Source organism: Hyperolius riggenbachi, chromosome 1 (genome assembly GCF_040937935.1).
Source record: "Hyperolius riggenbachi isolate aHypRig1 chromosome 1, aHypRig1.pri, whole genome shotgun sequence".
NCBI lineage: Eukaryota > Metazoa > Chordata > Amphibia > Anura > Hyperoliidae > Hyperolius > Hyperolius riggenbachi.
The window spans coordinates 678,537-698,104 of NC_090646.1; the positions used below are offsets into that span (position 1 = coordinate 678,537).

Consider the following 19,568-nt stretch of genomic DNA (forward strand, 5'->3'; position numbering starts at 1 on the left):
ATGTTCGGGTTCGCCGAACATCGCCGCGATGTTCGGGTGTTCGCGCCGAACTCCGAACATAATGGAAGTCAATGGGGACCCGAACTTTCGTGCTTTCTAAAGCTTCCTTACATGCTACATACCCCAAATTAGCAGGGTATGTGCACCTTGGGAGTGGGTACAAGAGGAAGAAAAAATATTTGAAAAAGAGCTTAGTTTTTGAGAAAATTGATTGTAAAGTTTCAAAGGAAAAACTGTCTTTTAAATGTGGAAAATGTCATGTTTCTTTGCACAGGTAACATGCTTTTTGCCGCCATGCAGTCATAAATGTAATACAGATGAGAGGTTCAATAAACAGGGACCGGAAACGCTAAACCATCCCAGATGTTCAATGGTCATGTTACTTGGTTGGGGTCCTGGAGTGTTGTGTAGTCGTTTCCAATCCAGGATTGATTCATTTTAATTTGAGTCAGACGGTCTGCATTTTCTGTGGAGAGGCGGATACGCCGATCTGTGACGATGCCTCCGGCAGCACTGAAACAGCGTTCCGACATAACGCTGGCTGCCGGGCAAGCCAGCACCTCTATTGCGTACATTGCCAGTTCGTGCCAGGTGTCTAGCTTCGATACCCAATAGTTGAAGGGTGCAGATGGATTGTTCGACACAGCTACGCCATCTGACATGTAGTCCTTGACCATCTTCTCCAGGCGATCGGTGTTGGAGGTGGATCTGCACGCTTGCTGTTCTGTGGGCTGCTGCATGGGTGTCAGAAAATTTTCCCACTCCAAGGACACTGCCGATGCCATTCTTTTTTTGGGCACTAGCTGCGGCTTGTGGTGTTTGCTGCCCTCCTGGTCGTCCTGGGTTTGCGGAAGTCAGTCTGTCGGCGTAAAACTGGCTAGAGGAGGGGGAGGATGTCAATCTCCTCTCTAAAGTCTCCACAAGGGCCTGCTGGTATTCTTCCATTTTGACCTGTCTGACTCTTTCTTCAAGCAGTTTTGGAACATTGTGTTTGTACCGTGGATCCAGAAGTGTATAAACCCAGTAATTGGTGTTGTCCAGAATGCGCACAATGCGTGGGTCGCGTTCAATGCAGTGTAGCATGAATTGAGCCATGTGTGCCAGAGTCCTGCCAGAATCCTCATCATCCTCTTGTGAGCGTTGTGATAGTTGTTGTGATGCATCATAGTCACCTTCTTCCTGGTCTGCTTCTGCTGACCATTCGCGCTGAATTGTGGAAGTCCAACGTGCACCGCTCCTGGCCCTCGTCAGTGGTGGCAGGAAATTCCTGCTCCAACTCCAGCTGTTCCTCCTCCTCTTCTTCGTCATAGCTGCTGGGGCCAGCGTTTCCTGAGGCGGATGGCCTGATGTTGGTACCATCACGCTGATCGTTTTCTCCTTCAGATTCCCCCAGTTGCATCATGACAGCTGTTTCCTTGATTTTCAACATTGACCTCTTCAGTAAACACAGCAGTGGTATGGTAATGCTGACTGAAGAGTTGTCACTGCTCACAAGCAACGTGGATTGCTCAAAATTTTGGAGGACTTGGCAGAGGTCCAACATGTTGGCCCAATCGGATCCACAGAAGCTTGGCAGCTGTCCGGATGCGCCTCGGTACTGCGCCGTCATGTACTGGACCACTGCACTCTTCTGCTCGCAAAAGCGGGCTAGCATGTGCAGCGTAGAATTCCAGCGCGTAGGGACATCACACAGCAAGCGATGGTGGGGGAGATTGAAGCGCTCCTGCATCTTGGCGAGTGCCCCCGAAGCAGTACTGGAATTTCTACAATGTTTGCCCACTCGACGCACCTTCAACAGAAGATCGGCCACGCCTGGGTATGTCCTCAGGAACCGCTGAACTACTAGGTTTATCACGTGCGCCAGGCAAGGGATGTGTCAGCTTAGCCAACCTTAAAGCGCGAATGAGACTACTCCCATTATCACACACAACCATGCCCGGTTTCAGGTCCAGCGGTGCCAGCCACAAATCCGTCTGTTCCTTTATTCCCCTCCAAATTCCCTCCCCTGTGTGCTGCTTATCCCCAAGGCAGATCAGCTTCAGCAACGCTTGCTGACGCATGCCAACAGCTGTGCTGCACTGCTTCCACGATCCTACTGCTGCTGGGTTAGCGTTTCCGGATGAGGTACAGCTTTGAGATGCATTGGAGGAGGAGTCGTCAGAGGTAGGTGCTGCTGTTATCCAGTGGGAGGGACGGCGGTGCAGCTGTTTGCGGCGTGGGCAACACCTGCGCCGTAGCAGGTGAGGAATCGCTGCCTGGCTCCACAAGGTTCACCCAGTGCGCGGTAAGGGAGATGTATCGATCCTGGCCGAACGCACTCGTCCAGGTGTCAGTGGTGAGGTGAACCTTGCAGGCAACGGCATTCTTCAAGCTTCGGGTTATTTTGCTGACCACGTGCTCATGCAACTCAGGCACTGCAGAGCGTGCAAAGTGGTAGCGGCTGGGAACCACGTAACGTGGGATGGCCACTGACATCATGCCCTTGAAGCTGTTTGTCTCCACCACTCGATATGGCAGCATTTCGCAGGCCAGAAGCTTGGCTATGCTGGCTGTTAGTGCCACGGCCCAGGGGTCATTTGCTGGCAATTTCCTCTTGCGCTTAAACCTCTCTGAGACAGACAACTGAACCGTAGGGCTGCACACTGAAGGGCTGTTGGTTGTTGTGTTTGATGAAGACTGGGAGACCTCAAGAGCACTATTCCGGAAAGTGACAGTGTCAGCGTCTGATGTTTGTGAATGTTGTGAACCACGCAATGGCTGGGCTACTGCTGCTGCTGAGGCGGGTCTTGTGGTGAGTCTGGTGAACCCAAGGGAGGCAGTGTTGCTGGTACCCTGTCCTGCCGCGTTTGCCCACAGAGTGGGATGTTTGGATAGCATGTGGCGGCTCATGCTGGTGGTGGAGAGGTTAATACTTTTCCCCCTGCTCAGGCGGGTCTTGCACACCTTGCAAATCGCCATGGTAACCCTCAGTGCAGTCTTCAAAGAAAGCCCAGACTTTGGAGCACCTGCCTTGCTGGCGATTTGTTTGCGCCTCTTTTGCCTCTCACTTGAACTTCCACGCTTGTGGTGCCTGAAATTGCGCGCCGCCTACCTTGTGGCACAAGGCGAACTCGTGCAGCAGTGGGTTCTTCAACAGACTCATCTGTGCTGCTGCTACGACGGCGATGTTCTCGTTCACAAACAATCTGGGTCTATGTCCACATTGTCCATACCCTCCTCTTCCATCTCCTCAAACTCGTCATATGTCATTGTGGGGGGCCGCCGCCGTGGAGTAGAGCTCCCCAGAACAACCTCTGCGCAGCTCACTCCAACGTCGTCTTCCAGATCTTGTCGGCCGACCTCCTGCAATTGCAACCCCTCCTGCCCAACTTGCTCTGGAATTTGGGTTTCAAAGTCCTCGGACTCGCCTTGTATTTCAGTGCCCGGTGCATTTCCCACAGTTAATGGTTGTGAATCCGGGCACAACATTTCTGGCTGTTCCTCCATTGACCTTTCAAAGGTGGAAGTTTGTTGGCCTGGGAATAGCTCATTGTGTCCTGAGGTAATTCATCGGACTGGTTATCTGGCAGTTGTGTGCGTGGTGTCGCTGCCGGTTGTGTCAGCTTTGTGCCCACTGGCTCCTTGTAACTGGCTGAGGACTCGGACCTCGTGCGTGATGTGCTGGTGCTGCTTAACCCACTGCTGGACGCTTGAGAGGTCATCCAAGTAATTATCTGGTCCTGTTCTTTTGGATCTGTGAGGGTTGTTGTCCTGGACAACATGGGCGGTATTGAGTGGGTTTTCTTGGGTGCTCCCCTGTGGCCTGTACGTGAAGTCAGGGGAAATGCCTCTTCCCTTGCCCCTCCCTCTTTCACCGGATTTCTTCCTCATTTCACTTATCCTTAAAGTACACGCTGACTGGCAGCAGTACAGTGGCAGTACAGAAATGCTATACAGTGGTGGGTGAGCGGTGTACTACTGTTCCCAGCAGACAGTGGCAGTAAACACAATGCTATATACGGTAGTCTGGCTGAGCGGTGTACACAGAGTGGCAGTAAACACAATGCTATATAGTCTGGCTGAGCGGTGTACAGAGTGGCAGTAAACAATGCTATATAGTCTGGCTGAGCGGTGTACACAGAGTGGCAGTAAACACAATGCTATATAGTGTGGCTGAGCGAGCGGTGTACTACTGTTCCCAGCAGCGACACACAATGACTGGGGGGACCCTGGCTAGCCTGGCTGGAGAGAGAACTACCCTGCCTGCCTACCCAAAGCTAAACCCACAGACAAATGGCGGAGATTTGATGTGGTTCGGGTATTTATTTACCCGAACCACGTGACCGGTCGGCCAATCACAGCGCTAGCCGAACGTTCGGGGAACGTTCGGCCATGCGCTCTTAGTTCGGCCATATGGCCGAACGGTTTGGCCGAACACCATCAGGTGTTCGGCCGAACTCGAACATCACCCGAACAGGGTGATGTTCTGCAGAACCCGAACAGTTATGAACACTGTTCGCCCAACACTAATGCGGATGTCTGGTCCGACCAACTTGTGACCTCCAGGGACAGAGGAGATAAGACACATCACCAATGTAGTCTAGTAATTGAACCAGAGGGAGAGAAAGTAGTGAAAATAGACTTACAATACTTGGTTGCTGATGGCAACATAGTATTAGCAGGTGAAGAATATGGTCTTTTTGTGGGTCTCATTCTATAGATCAGGGCTGTCCAACTCCAGTCCTCATGGGCCATATCCATGCTGGTGTTTAGGATGGACTGAAAAGTTAGAAAATGCTGTACTTGATTCACACCTTTCCTGAATCAGTCCCATCAATGTGAGCTGTCCCTAGAATGTGAGGACCTAACCTCTCAAGGACTCGGGCTGGACAGCACTGCTTTAGATGGTTGCTCTCCAAAAAACATACTTCTAGAGATTAGACTCAAGGAAGATCCTTAACCTTCTTAGCGTTCTGGACGACCTGAGTTCATCCAGTAACGCCGCTGTGCACCGCTCCGGCCCTGGTGGGCCGATTTGCACAATTTTTTTTCAAACACGCAGCTAGCACTTTGCTAAGGAGCAAAGTTCCTTTGTTAGGGAGCTGGTTGCTAACGTAGGATTGTTTGGTTTTTAAGACTCTAATTGGTGCTGAAATTCTGATTTTCATGCAGAAATCTTGTTTCACTTGAAGCTTCTGTCGAGGGTCTTCCCTGTGATTGGCTTAAAAAAATCCACATTCCAGTGGAATTACACACACAGCAGTTACGGAATTCCGTCGAATGCTACAGCAATTCCATTCCAATGCGATGGAACGAAATTGCCAATTTCCGACCGTAATCGTGGAAAACTGAATTCCGCGGAATGTCGTTAGCGTCCCTAGTAGACAGTGACGCGTACTGGCACAATGACGTCAAAAGGCAGATGAGTGGTTATACTTCAGGATCACGGAGTCATGGTCTGAACAATAGTTTATCAACCCGACGAAGTTAGATATTCCGATTCCGAATGTGCTGGGGTGAAACACCTTACAGAGGACTGTATTTTTGAGTACTTTCCCTCCCGGTTTTATCATGGATTGTCAGAAGTGGATGGTGTGGTTGTCTGACCATACCACTGGGTTGATTTCCATGTGTGATATTAAAGGTTCTGAATGGAATAGATGGTCCAGGGTGTCACTTCTTGTGGGTCGGGAAGTTGACAGCCTGAGAGAAACCCAGTGTTGCATAATACGTTGGTGCTTTTATAAATTAATGGTGAGAAGCAGTTCTCTTCCTAGGTGGCTGAGGAATCCTCTGGGAGGTGGTATATGAGCAATATTTCAGCTGATAGTTGGGCAGCCAGGGATTCTAAGGATTTGGTGGAGCCTATGGCCAGGGACCAGAGGCTCTGAAGCATAGGGCAACTCTTACCTCTCGTAGTGTAACACTGAACAGTTAGCTGGCACAGCAGCTTCCAGAGTGGGGCCTGCATGTTCCCCAATCCAGGTCTCCATCAAAAGGTCCGATCAGAGATCTGTAAGTCATGTACTATTGCTGTTTTGATATTGCTCTGGCATTGCAAAGTATGGCTGTGATTGAGCTTCCCTGGTGTGTGAAGATGTCCAAAGACTTAGCAGAAGTTGTTTAAGTGATAGTTACATAGCTATTTCGGTTAGACATACGTCCATTTAGTTCAGAGAACAAGTACAACACCAGCCTGCTCCCTCACATATCCCTGTTGATCCAGATGAAGGTGAAAACCCCTTACAAGGCATGGTCCAATTAGCCCCAAAAGGGAAAAAATTCCTTCCTGACTCCAGATGGCAATCAGATAAAATCCCTGGATCAACATCATTAGGCATTACCTAGTAATTGTAGCCATCGATGTCTTTCAACGCAAGGAAAGCATCTAAGCCCCCTTTAAATGCAGGTATAGAGAGTTTGCCATAACTGTTTCCTGTGGCAATGCATTCCACATCTTAATCACTTACTGTAAAGAACCCTTTCCTAAATGTCAAACGTTTTTCCTCCATGCGCAGATCATGTCCTCTAGTCCTTTGAGAAGGCCTAGGGACAAAAAGCTCATCCGCCAAGCTATTATATTGCCCTCTGATGTATTTATACATGTTAATTAGATCCCCTCTAAGGCGTCTTTTTCTCTAGACTAAACCCAGTTTATCTAACCTTTCTTGGTAAGTGAGACCTTCCATCCCACGTATCAATTTTGTTGCTCGTCTCTGCACCTGCTCTAAAACTGCAATATCTTTCCTGTAATGTGGTGCCCAGAACTGAATTTCATATTCCAGATGTGGCCTTACTAGAATTAAACAGGGGCAATATTATGCTAGCATCTCAAGTGTTTATTTCCCTTTAATGCATCACAAAATTGTTAGCTTTAGCTGCAGCGGCTTGGCATTGAGTGTGATTATTTGTTTTACATAGAGAGAAGAGTGTAGGCAGCGCTTCCAAATACAGAAGGCTGCACCTGAATTGATTTAGCTGCAAAGTGCAGAGCTCCAATGGACTATATTATCCAATCTATATTACTATATTATCCAGCCTGCATCCAGTTTATAAGCCAGTTGCAGCCTGTGAGTGCTGTCATTTTTGTTTTCTGATTATTTGTTTAACTTGTCGATGAGTACTCCTAAGTCCTTCTCAAAGTTTGATGTCCCCAACTGTATCCCATTTATTTTGTATGGTGCTAGACCATTGGTACAACCAAAATGCATGACTTTACATTTTTCAACATTGAATTTCATCTGCCATGTATGAGCCCATATAGCCATCCTTGATTCTGCACAATTTTGTATCTGCAAAAATGGCAACATTGCTCACTACTGCATCTACTAGGTCATTAGTAAATTGAAGAGCACTGGACCTAGAACAGACCCCTGTGGGACCCCACTGCTAAGTTTCCCATTTTGAGTATGATCCATTGACCAACTTTGTTTTGTCCATTAGCCAGTTCCCTATCCATGAACACACTCTTCCCCAGTCCTTGCATCCTCAACTTTTGCACCAGACTTTTGTGGGGAACAGTGTCGAAGGCCTTTGCAAAGTCCAAGTATATCACATCTACAGCATTCCCAATATCCATATTAGCATTCAGAGCAAGTTAGTCAAACAGGACCTGTCTTTAGTAAACCCATGTTGATGCTGAGAAATGAGATTATTTTCTACTATGAAGTCCATGTATAGTATCTTAGTAACCCCTCAAATAGTTTGTATACAACTGATAAGCTTACAGGTCTATAATTTCCTGGATCAGTTTTTTTTTTTTTTTTTTTTTTGCCCTTCTTAAATAATGAAAACGTGGGCTGTACGCCAATCCACTGGGACTCTGCCAGTTGAGAGTCACAAGATAAGATAAAGGGGTTTATCTATAACTGAACTTAATTCCCTTAGGACCCGAGGATGCATGCCATCCGGGCCAGGTGCCTTGTCTATTTTTAATTTATTTAGTCTTGCCTTCACTTCTTCCTGCGTTAAATATTTAATATTACAGTTTGCAGATTGAGACTCTTGCAAATTACAGATGTGGAACAGTGCTGTTTCCTTTTGTGAAGACAGAAGCAAAGAAAGCATTTAATAATTCTGCCTTACCTTGGTCATCCACCATTGAGTTCCCACCTTCATCCTTTAGGAGTCCTATACAGTCAACCTTTTTTTTTCTTTTTTTAGAGTTGATGTACTTGTAAAACTTTTTTGGGTTAGATTTGATATCCCTAGTGATTTTGATTTTCAGCTTCGATCTTTGCCAGCCTAATTTTTTTGCACTCATAATTGTTAAATGCAGCCTCGGTCCCCTCCTGTTTTAGGACCTTATAGGCATTTTTTCCTCCATTTTATCTCTAACCTTTCTATTCATACATAGAGGCCTTTTTTTTTCCCTAGATGTTGTTTCCAAAATAATTGTACAAGAATACCTTGTTAGCTTTCAAAAACTTTCTTCTTCAGGCATGATACAGAACTGGATCAGAACTGTGCAAAGATGTAACCTACATAGGCTTATATATGACTTTCTGGGGGTATTCCGCAATCTGAACCCATATCAGTATTCCTCCTTCTTTGAAATGTAAAGGATCCCATCAGAGCTTGGATCTATTCACCCGCAGAGCATCTGAATAGGTGGACACAACAGTAATCTAGCTATTCACCAGCAAACGAACACAAACCTAATTCAAACTAGCAATCAGAACAGGTAGTAAAACAGAATAAAATACTGGGAAGTCTTCCAGCAGGTCACTGAATAAGCCATGTAAAGGTGGGGTGCCTGGGTCTAATGGCTGCATCAATGAGTATATGTCATGCATTATATGTATTGTTAGGCCGGGGGGCTGCAGGAGAAGTTTACTTTTCAGGTCGTTCTGTACTTTGTCATAAAGCAGCTTTTCTGGGGCTCATAATTTATCATAGAGCCAGGTTTGATATTAAGCCCATCTTTCTAGTTTCTGATAAGTTTTATAACTCCTATTCAAATTTCCTTCTTTCATTACCTGACTTGAATCCCCCCCCTTTAATATGGTAACCCATGAGTCTTCCGTGCTGTGGGCGAACATTTTGAAGTGCAATACCAGTCTCCTTGTCTTTGTCTGCAGTCTCTACTGGGTAGCAATGATTATTTGTTTACATGTCTGCTTAGTTTCCCCAAAATACAAAACCTTATTAGGGCATTTCATGCACGATTGCGTATCCCACATTCGATGATGCATGTGTATACACCCAGCTGTGGTAGGCCTCAGATGTATCTGGTACTGGCAGGCTATCAGTGCATAGAATGTGGCAGCAGGTTTTGCCCCTTTGTCCCTCAGGGAAATGTCATTTGGTTAGGCAAGGTGTTTCTGACAAGATCTTTCCTCAGGTTGGCCAGCTGTCTGTAGGCAAGTGGTAGTTCTGGGAAGATTCCCTTTTACCCTGTTGTACTTGTGGAGTAAGTGTGTTGTAAGGTCTCTGGCTAGTTTTTCTCAGCACAGAGTTGTTGATGGTATGGTATCACTAAGGGTGCATTTCCACTAACACAAATTCGCATGCGTTCCCCACATGCAAATTCACATAACCAATAAAAGTGAATAAGCCTGTGTCCACTCGTCAGGAAAAGGAGCGTTTTTCTTGTGCAGGAAAAATCTGCACAGCAGAGCCATCCGAATTCCGACACCGCACACACCATGCGATTCGCATACAATGTATTTAATAGGGAATTCGCATGGCGTTTTTGTATGCGAATTTTCATGCAAATTCGCATACGATTTCGCATGCAATCAATGAAAAAGCACACAGGCACTGCCATGGTTAAATTCGCACACAGCGTCATCCATGCAAAATCGTATGCAAATTCACGGTAAAATTCGCTTACAACTGCATGCGATTTCGCTCCTGCATGCAAATTCGTCTGCGGAGAATCCGCTGCGATTCCCCACCACACTAGTGGAAACGCACCCTTAGGGCACTCTGCTGGGATTGTTTCTCTCTGTACTGCAGAAGTTTGGCCCTGGGTATGCGGGTGGCTCTAGATCTTCAATAGTTTGGGGTCTGTAGTCTCTGTTCAAGAGGTCCCTGCTGAGGTTGAGGTCCCTTCTCTTGTATTTAAGAATTTCAGTTGTAATGCAGGGCTTGGCTAAAGATAACATTGCTTGCGGTGGTAGCGAAATATGTCACTCCTGAGGTATAAGGGCCGATCTGTGGGCTTCTTGTATACTGCAGTCTGAATACAAGGTTTTTTGTTTTTTTTTCTGGATTGTTGTACAATGTATGAGTTGGATTTTCCAGTTTTCAAGTGACATTTGAACTTGGTGGAATTGGAACGGCTGCTACTCACTTCCATTCCAGATGACAAGATGATTGTTATATTTTAGTGTAGTTTGATGTATGGGGAGCAATATTAACCACTTAAGCCTCTGGATGAACATTCTCGTCCAGATAGGCTGCACGCACTCCTGCCGCCGGTCGTTAGCCCAGCAATCAATGAATGGGATTATAGATCCCATTAATTGATCAAAGCCCCTTGCAGAAAAACAGACAGCCTCTTATCAGAGGCTGCTGTTTTTCTGGTTCACAAAGTTTCCCATCCTCCTCCTAATGTGTCCAGGAAACCTGATCGTACGCTTCCAGGCCTTTTTCACTGTGGCCATCTTGTGGCCAAATAGTAAAACTACACCCACATCTCTTATTAAAAGGTACAGACTAACCAGCAAGCTCATGGTGACCCAGAACTCATTGGAGTGTGTAAGGGACTACAATGGTCCTAAAAGCCCCCTTACTAAGATGTTAAGAAAAACAAAAATTTGCTTTCCTAAAACAGAAAATTTGCGATAATTCAGGTTGGAGTGAGCTTGAGATGTCTCCCAGAGCATCACTGCTGAATATATGCAAATTAACCATTGTACCCTTAGAAGCTAAACACACCTCCAGAACCGCTGGAATGCAATGTGTCAGCTTGTTAAATTGTACAGAGCCATAATAATCCAACATGCATACAGACTGTTTCGGATTGTTTGATCCTCATCAGTGCATGGCATGGATTAATTTGGCTCTATGTATCTCTTATTAAACAAATGCATTATTTTACATTTAAAATTAGCTGTTTACCACCCACACCCCAAATTACAACATATTTTTTAAATAAAATAACAATTAAAAAAAATTCCTAAGGGTCTGAACTTTTTAAATATGCATGTCGGAGTATATTTTTAAATTTTATAAGCTTGTAAATAGTGATGGACGCAAATTGAAAAAATGCACCTTTTATTTCCAAATAAAATATTGGCGCCATACATTGTGATAGGGACATAATTTAAATGGTGTAATAAGCGGGACAAATGGGCAAATGGGTTTTAATTATGGTAGCATGTATTAATTTCAAACTATAATGGCCAAAAACAAACTATTTTCCATTTCTTTCTTAATATTCCTGTTAAAATGGATTTGGAATAAATTCTTAGCAAAATGTATCACCCATAGAAAGCCTAATTGGTGAAAAAAAACAAGATATAGATCAATTCATTGTGATGAGTAGTGATGAAGTTATTGGCAAATAAATGGGAGGTGAAAGTTGCTCAGATGCAAAAAAATAAACAACCCTGTGGGCTTAAGTGGTTAATAGAAGCTGAGACGTGGGGGTTTTGTTAAGGGCCAAGGCTGAGGTTCCAAATATGGTGGGATGATGGCCTGTGCAAGGAGGGATATTAACCTTCACTTGAGAGAGTACAGATTTTTAGGGAAAAGTGGGTGGTGTGGTTTTATGCAGGATATGAAGTTGAAGAAATTGAAGGTCCAGCAAGACTTGTGGGTGGCAGATGACAGCTGTCGCAGCCCAGATCATGGAGACTACTAGACTGACTTTCTAACAAGTGAGGATCTACCCATGCATTGCAGTATCACCCATCCACCATGTGACAGTGTTACACTAGATGGGAGTTTGGCTACTATGAAGTTTTTAACCATCATCCCTTGTGTGTAGTATGTTGTCAATCTGGCAAATTCTCAGTGAATAACAATCATCTCTGCTCTGAGCATCAGCTCTGCTTATTTGTAGCAAACCCAAAGTGCTTCCATCTTGTGATCCCACCAGCAGCAACTACAATCCGATAAACTCCAAGCTGTGAGCATAAATGGCATCTAGGAGAGTAAGGGAAGCTGTGACAAATCACCGGTGTCCAGATTTACTCGACTCTTCTGAGGAAACTGTACCCCAATTTCTCCATTCATATCTTTGCCATTTATCAGCCCAAATCTGTTCCTAGCTGTGTTCATATCTGCCCATATTGAGGCCTTGCCCCAATCTCTCCATGTCTCCTTTCCGTTTATCCACCTAGTTCTGTTCCTAGTTGCAATCTTCACCCATATTGAGGCCTTGTTCCAGTCCCCCTCCGTTCATGTCGGGCTATGGGAACAAGACCAATACCTTGTAGTGGTAATTTTTTTAGATTAACTTTTTTTTTTTTTTTTCGTTGAGTTTTAAACTTTCCTTGGCATAAAGGGCATTGCGAAATGCTTCCCAGGATTCTGATGCCAACCCTTACCCAACACCTTTCCCCAAACCTCCTTTGGAATAAAACATGGACTGCTCAGCAATTCAAATAGGCCAAAGCAGCCCTTTATTACACACAATTTAATGATCTCAGTAAACTTTATGTACACATCAGAATGCAAGGTAAGGGATCTGGAGACATGCTTCCAAAATCCATTGATTGGCATTTGGCCTGTAACTGGCCCCCAGCTGTGGTCCCCAGCTCAGATGACTGCATGCGCCCCAGAATGTTCTGCAACTGCAGACCAACGCCTGATCCCGAGGTGTTTGTACCAAGGCAAAGCCCTCACCGAACCTTATTACCTGACCTCTGGAGACCTCACCCTGCCAGGCTGCAATGGCAGCTACCCAGCAAACCTCACTATTTAACAAACTTTCAAAGGTGCAAATACTACAAAACCAAAGGGGGTGGTGTTACACTCAGCTACACTGCCCACATTCCCAAACCCTCCCCTCAGCCTATAAATCCCCCTCTGTGACCGTCCTCTTTGGCCAATTACCACGAGGAATTTACAGAGGGCTAAACTCCACCCCCAACCTCTACTTTGTTGTGATATTTGCTACATATTTATGATACTTAAACTGTAACCAAAGGTACTTAAAACAATTTAAGGATCCTTTTTTTACGTAATAAACAAGGAGTCTTGCTATGTCATATGCCCAATTCTGAATTCAATATCGAGACTTCTCAATCAATTGGTACAAGAAATGAAAAATCAGGACAATTTATGTACATGAATTTATCAGAGCAATTGCAAATCGAATTTCTGTGTTCATACAAAATCTGCAACACTTCTCAATATAAGCTTGATACAAAACTTCAAAGCAAAATTTAACCACAAGGTGTTATTGATGAGACTAAAAATCACAAGCAAGGCAACCACAAGAAAATATATACTTTTTTTTTTTTTTTTTTTTTTTTTTTACTATAAACTCTGTAAGGCATGATCTAGCTTGAAAACAAATGAGAAGAAAATGGAAGTGAGCAGTCTAAAACTTTACTAAATCTTTATCTGGGTATGAATATACAATCTATAGGATCAACAAATATCCAAGCAAATAACTTGGAATTAATATTTATATTTACCAGCCGTATAGAATGTGAGGTCTCACCAAGCCTGTAAGGTCGCACCGATCTCTCCCTCTCTGGAGCCTTAAGACTTCTAGTATGGCAGAGCATTTAGGGTGTGTAGTGTTTGGTTTTTTTTTGTTTTCTATCCAACTGGAACGAACCGTACACTGTGGCCAGGCCATTTTTACAATTCAGCACCCGGAAGTTTTAACAGTTTGCTGCACGGCCATACAACTTAGCACACAAACTTCTGTTGGTGGCATCTGATTGCTGCTGCCATTTTTTGTATTTTTTTAATAATCCCCACCTAAGATCCAATCACTTAAACCTATAAACTCTTAACTAATTTTTCATTTGAAAAGCAGACCATTCCCTCTTCTGAAACGTTTCCTGTAGTGTGAATTTCAGAACAAGGGTTTTTCAAACTTTCTTTATTGTCGTCATGCGGACTCCGGTTAACAAGATTTTAAGTCATAGCTTTTAGTGCAATTGAAAGACTTTAACCAACGGATTTCCAAGGCGGTGATTAGTGAAACCATACCAGTATAACCGTGATCAAAAAGCTCCATATGTAATATTTTCCCCATGACCAAACCGAGCGGAATAAGATCTCGTCAAAACTGAGCTGTACACGGACCCATAGGAAATATGGCCCTCTTTAATGGAGGTTATGCATGGGTCTATAATGAGTTTTTGTACTATATTAGTTACTATATCAAACTCTGATGTTACATTTCGTATCCAAATCTCTTTTATGTACATATATATGGGACACAACTGAGGTTTTTTATATATGATATTTTTTACACATATTGTTTTATTTCTTTACATTTTATTGAACTCTCACATATTGTACTAATGTATATTCTCTAAAGCACACTTCCCTAAAGTATACTTCCTAATGAATGTCTCATAGAGGTTCTCATATTTTCCATACATTTTTCCTATATTTTTCAACTATGATACTCCCTAAGGGAGATACATAACATTATCACCTCCTATCTTAGTAGCTAGATGGCATTGTCACCTTCGGTATTGGCAACACGTATTTCCAACTATATTAGCCTGGATAACCCAGACTACTGAAATATGGCAGCTATATCTAACCAGGTAGTCCACGACAAAATGGCCGCCGCTCTAGCGTCCAGCGTGGACCCTGGTGCCCGTATCCAAGGTGATTGGATTACATGACGCCTGGCTGCGCTTCCTAAGCAAGAGGCGCGATGACGCAGCCGGACACGCCCACACGCCATACGAGCACGGCCTTCCGTGTTCGTGTGTTACAAATAAACAGGAAACAGCAACAGCAGCGCTCATGGGCGCCGAGCAGAGGATATTCTTACTTTCGGTAAGCAATTTGTACACTACACTCTTTGCCACACATATCCCTCTCAATAAGGGGTGAAGTCTCATAGCACCTATGCGGATCTTATATGTTTTAACCATCCCCAACTCCCCACAACTCCGCATTTTTCCACTACCATACATTAAGAGCACTTTACCATCACCAACTAGGTATGTGCAGCGTCAGCTTACAGAACTGTTTTTTCCTGTTGTCTCTTAGAAGGGCTTAATGCTGCTGCTTCCACACTTTTTCCGTTTTTTCCATTTATTACCTATATAAGCCTTGTAAGTACATGCTTTCTAAGCAGCTAGGGCAGAAAGACCCTAAACGTACCTGTAGCAAGTATAGATGTACAGTACAACTGCCACAGCTATATGCACCTAATTATTAATAGGAAAGACAAGGCTCAAGCTTTCAATCTGATCTTATGTTCTATGTATTTTTATTTACATTATTTTCTATATCTTATAGACTATTTTATACCCATTTGTGTGATTACTATTTGTTTGGATATGTAGGTATTGTAATTATGACATAGTTGTTTCTGATTGTTGTAATGTACTATGGAGATGTTGTCCTATGTCTCAGTGCCCTGTCTATTTTATTATTTTTTAAAGGCACAGTACACGACCTGATGAAGCGGTGGTAACCGCGAAACGCGTTGTCAATTTCTGAAGTGCCTTATTAAAGTTCTTTTATCGTACTCTATGGGACTGACTACTTATTCCAGGTAGGATCTGCCCATATATTTATACCTATATCTAGTGGAAACGGTTAGACACCGACTAGGATATATATAGTGATCAATAACAAACTAACGATTTATCGGAGACAAATTTGGCTTGTATGCTTCTGGTATACATTTATCTATTTGATTGAACTTTTGTCTAATTGGTCGAACTTGTGCAATTTTTTAAAAAAAGAGTACCCTCCAGGGCGCCTCCCCATCTTCTTTTACTCGTCATTGGTTGAGTATATTGTAGTGTCCATGGTAACATTATGCTTTTTAATAACCATACGGACAGATTGGCTGGGCTTAATTGTCCAACTAAAATTTCAAATCCAGACTTGGGGCAATTTCCTGGTTCTGGAATGCATCAATACTTCCACCTCTCCTTCAATGTCCTTGATATTTTACAGGATATAGGGTACGATTTCCAATCACAACCCTGGAATTGGTGGCACTTTTATGATGGATACACGGGAAGGCAAAGCAATAACTCACCATAATGCGGTCATTAGACAACGGTTATGTCTGGCAGGCGAGTACTAACGAGCCATTTGTCTCTTATTAAAATTGCATTCACCCAAACTTTCTCTCCAACTTTAGACAGGGTCACCTGGCATTTCTCTGATCCGTGTTTCTCAAATTAAATTCCACCTGGGGTGTTTGTGGCATCATAATTGACCGGGTCACCTGCACATTGGAAATGTATTCTGGAATGTTGCACAATTGTCCAGAATAGGGACAGATATCAATTCTGGTGTCCAGGATTGTTTGGCTATGATGTTAGGAATTTGAATCTTTAAATATTCTCTCCATATACTTATGTTATTAATCTTCTTTATTTGAAATGCTACATATTTACATAGTTATTTTGGTTGAAAAAAGACATACGTCCATCGAGTTCAACCAGAAAACAAAGTACAACACCAGCCTGCTCCCTCACATATCCCTGTTGATCCAGAGGAAGGCGAAAAAACCCTTACAAGGCATGGTCCAATTAGCCCCTAAAGGGAAAAATTCCTTCCCGACTCCAGATGGCAATCAGATAAAATCTCTGGATCAACATCATTGGGCATTACCTAGTAATTGTAGCCATGGATGTCTTTCAACGCAAGGAAAGCATCTATGCCCCCTTTAAATGCAGGTATAGAGTTTGCCATAACTACTTCCTGTGGCAATGCATTCCACATCTTAATCACACTTACTGTAAAGAACCCTTCCCTAAATGGCTAAAACGTTTTCCCTCCATGTGCAGATAATGTCATCTAGTCCTTTGAGAAGGCCTAGGGACAAAAAGCTCATCTGCCAAGCTATTATATTGCTGTTAGCTCAATTTTATCGACAGCTACAAGATGATTTAGCAGATCCCAGATCTGCAACCCAGGTAAAATTCTCCCCCTTCGAAGTGAATACTCTCTCTCCAGCTTGGAGACACAGAACCACAACACTCAGCTAAGAGGTACAGAAACCACACAACACACAAATTGGTGGAAATGCATCTCAAAATTTATCTTGCATGTGATCTGTGTGATACAGGTACAGATATCAATGAGCTACAAAAGCAAGATGTACAGAGCAATTCAACAGTATAAAAACATACACCATAGAATACAATACCCACAATGTATACATTATGTAACATTAGTGCAGCTTCCCAATATATCCTAAAATACAACCCTCATTACCCGGAACCACTTTATCTTACCCAGTCAGGAGAAACAGCCACTCCAGCCACAGACCAAAGAAAACAGTAGAAGCAGCATGCTGAAAGACCATATACTCATTGACTCCACCCCCTCACCATACATCACTTCCCTTGAGAAAGCTTAGTGTCATTGGCTGAAAGAATGCTTTTCAGCAGATTTAAACTTTATCTCCGCCTAAGGTCAGTTAGCAGGAAGTGAAGTCTTTTGTCTCTAGGGCTTTTGTTTAACTGTTGCTTGTGGAAGAAGATTCAAGCTCCCAGACTATGGTTTACCTGTGTGCTTGGAAAATGGCTACTTAAACAAATAAAAGCTTTGAGACCTGTATAGATCATTTCTTACAATCCCCCACTTGAAGGTGATCAAAAGTTATGAGAGAACCTTCACCAAAATGTAAGTCCATAGATCCACAAATGGGATTAATTTGGATTCCAATGTCCATATAAAGAGTCCATGAAAGTTCAAAGTAAAACAGTCCATAAAGTTGTCCTTCGTTTAAATGTTTTTTCCAGGCTGCAGATTTTAAAGTTCATAATGACTCCAGTGTGGATGCATTCAGTAGATAAAGTGTTAGTTCCACCTACAGTTGAGCAAAAATAACAGAACACAAAACCAATTCAGACTCACTCACAAGTCTTATTTAGTTTTAGGCAGTTTTGATAAGGCTTCTGATTGGAAATGACTGATATACAAAGACACTGCATGGGACCCATAACATTTTCCAAAATTACCAATTTGGAAACTAGCACACACTCTGTCCACTACTACTCCATGTTCAGGTCATGCCTAGAATGCAAACATCTGACATTACCTGCCAAGCTCAGTCTCAGCTCTCTGATCACTCACCACTCTGGGTGGTCACACTCCAGCTCTGTGTGGCTTCCACTGCCAAGTCCCTCTCCCAGCTTTCACTGGTTCACAGTGGTGTTTCGCGGTTGCTGAGCTTTGAACTTAGACATCCATGGCAAGTTACACCTGCCTCTCCACTTACTCAGCCCGCACTGACAGTAACACGTCACTCTGGCAGCACTCAAGCATGCCACTTACCAAGCCAGTATAGACTCATGATGCTCCCACACTCAGTTTGTGTAGCACACGGCACCTCACATGCCACAGGTGCTGGGAAATTAGCCAAAGAGCTCCACACTCCGTGATTCTGAAACAGACAGGTTAGCAGACAAAGCACAGCAATGGAAACTCCATTATGAATTCATAGCTTCAAAAGCGTATGCGTGAACTATATTACCCACTAAGTACAATAGTACTGCAAACTGATTTCAATCACTAGGGTCACCCACGTCCTTGTACATCAGCATCATCTCCAATTGTGACTCTGTAAACTTGCAACACACAGAAAACATTATAAAAACATAACACTTAGATATCTGGACCGTAATGGTCTTACAACTCTCTGGAAAACGATCTCTGTAAAAAGGTAGACCTAACACAGTTAAATCCCAAGTGTTATACAATTCTGTGGACCTTTGACTGCATTTACTAAAATTCTCCAGGGTTAAGATGCTCATAATGAGAGCACATGGGCTTTCAACATTTGCTGAATCTGATTAATAATTCTGGCTAAATCTCGGCTAAGATATGATCTGCATATGGAAACTGTACAATTATTTGGGCATCTACAATAACAATAGGAACAGTTTAAATTGTGCTTTCTGTAACAAAACAGAGCAAACATCCCCCACTTGGCTATATACAAACCCCATCAACACAGTAAAAGTAATAAAAGCAAAACTGTTGTGTGCTTTGCAGTTTCAGGTTAATGCAAAATACCTGACAAAAGCCCACATGGAAAAAAAAAAAAACTTCAGATTGAATATGTCTTTCCGTATGTTAATTTTTTTATAACCAACTTTAAATTACAAATTTTAAGTCCTATTAAATCTGGTTCACCTGAAATTGTTGCCTTGCAAAACGCAAAATTCAAAAAAAATCACAATGGCCAGCAACGTTGTGCATGGGTCCTTCAGGCCATTCCCAAACCCTCTACTATAGTAAACAAGGACAACCCATTCAAATTTTCATAGCTAGTCAGCACCTGAGACTACAACAGTAATTTAGAACAACTTTTCTGACTGTAGATAAAATGATCAATTCAATTAAGAGGCTTATTCCAAACACTAAAAAAAGTTAGAATCCTTTTTTATACATAAACAAATACATAGACAAACAACAAAACACAGCTGGGATGTTCTTTTGTTTCTCAGTTTCCCTCCCCC

At 43.3% G+C, this 19,568-nt stretch overlaps 1 protein-coding gene across 2 annotated transcripts in view; it reads right to left on the reverse strand.

Annotated features, from left to right (window-relative positions):
* Positions 1-19,568, reverse strand: part of LOC137562166 (N-acetyltransferase 8-like) — a 270,715-nt gene that overhangs the window by 66,106 nt on the left and 185,041 nt on the right. Inside the window, exon 3 of one of the 2 annotated variants that reach the window (XR_011030116.1) lies at positions 17,158-17,914. The exons of the other annotated variant lie outside the window; for it this stretch is intronic. The gene's annotated coding sequence lies outside the window, so the exon portion shown is untranslated. Of the gene's footprint in view, positions 1-17,157; positions 17,915-19,568 lie in introns of those variants that run through there. 2 annotated transcript variants of the gene reach the window in all.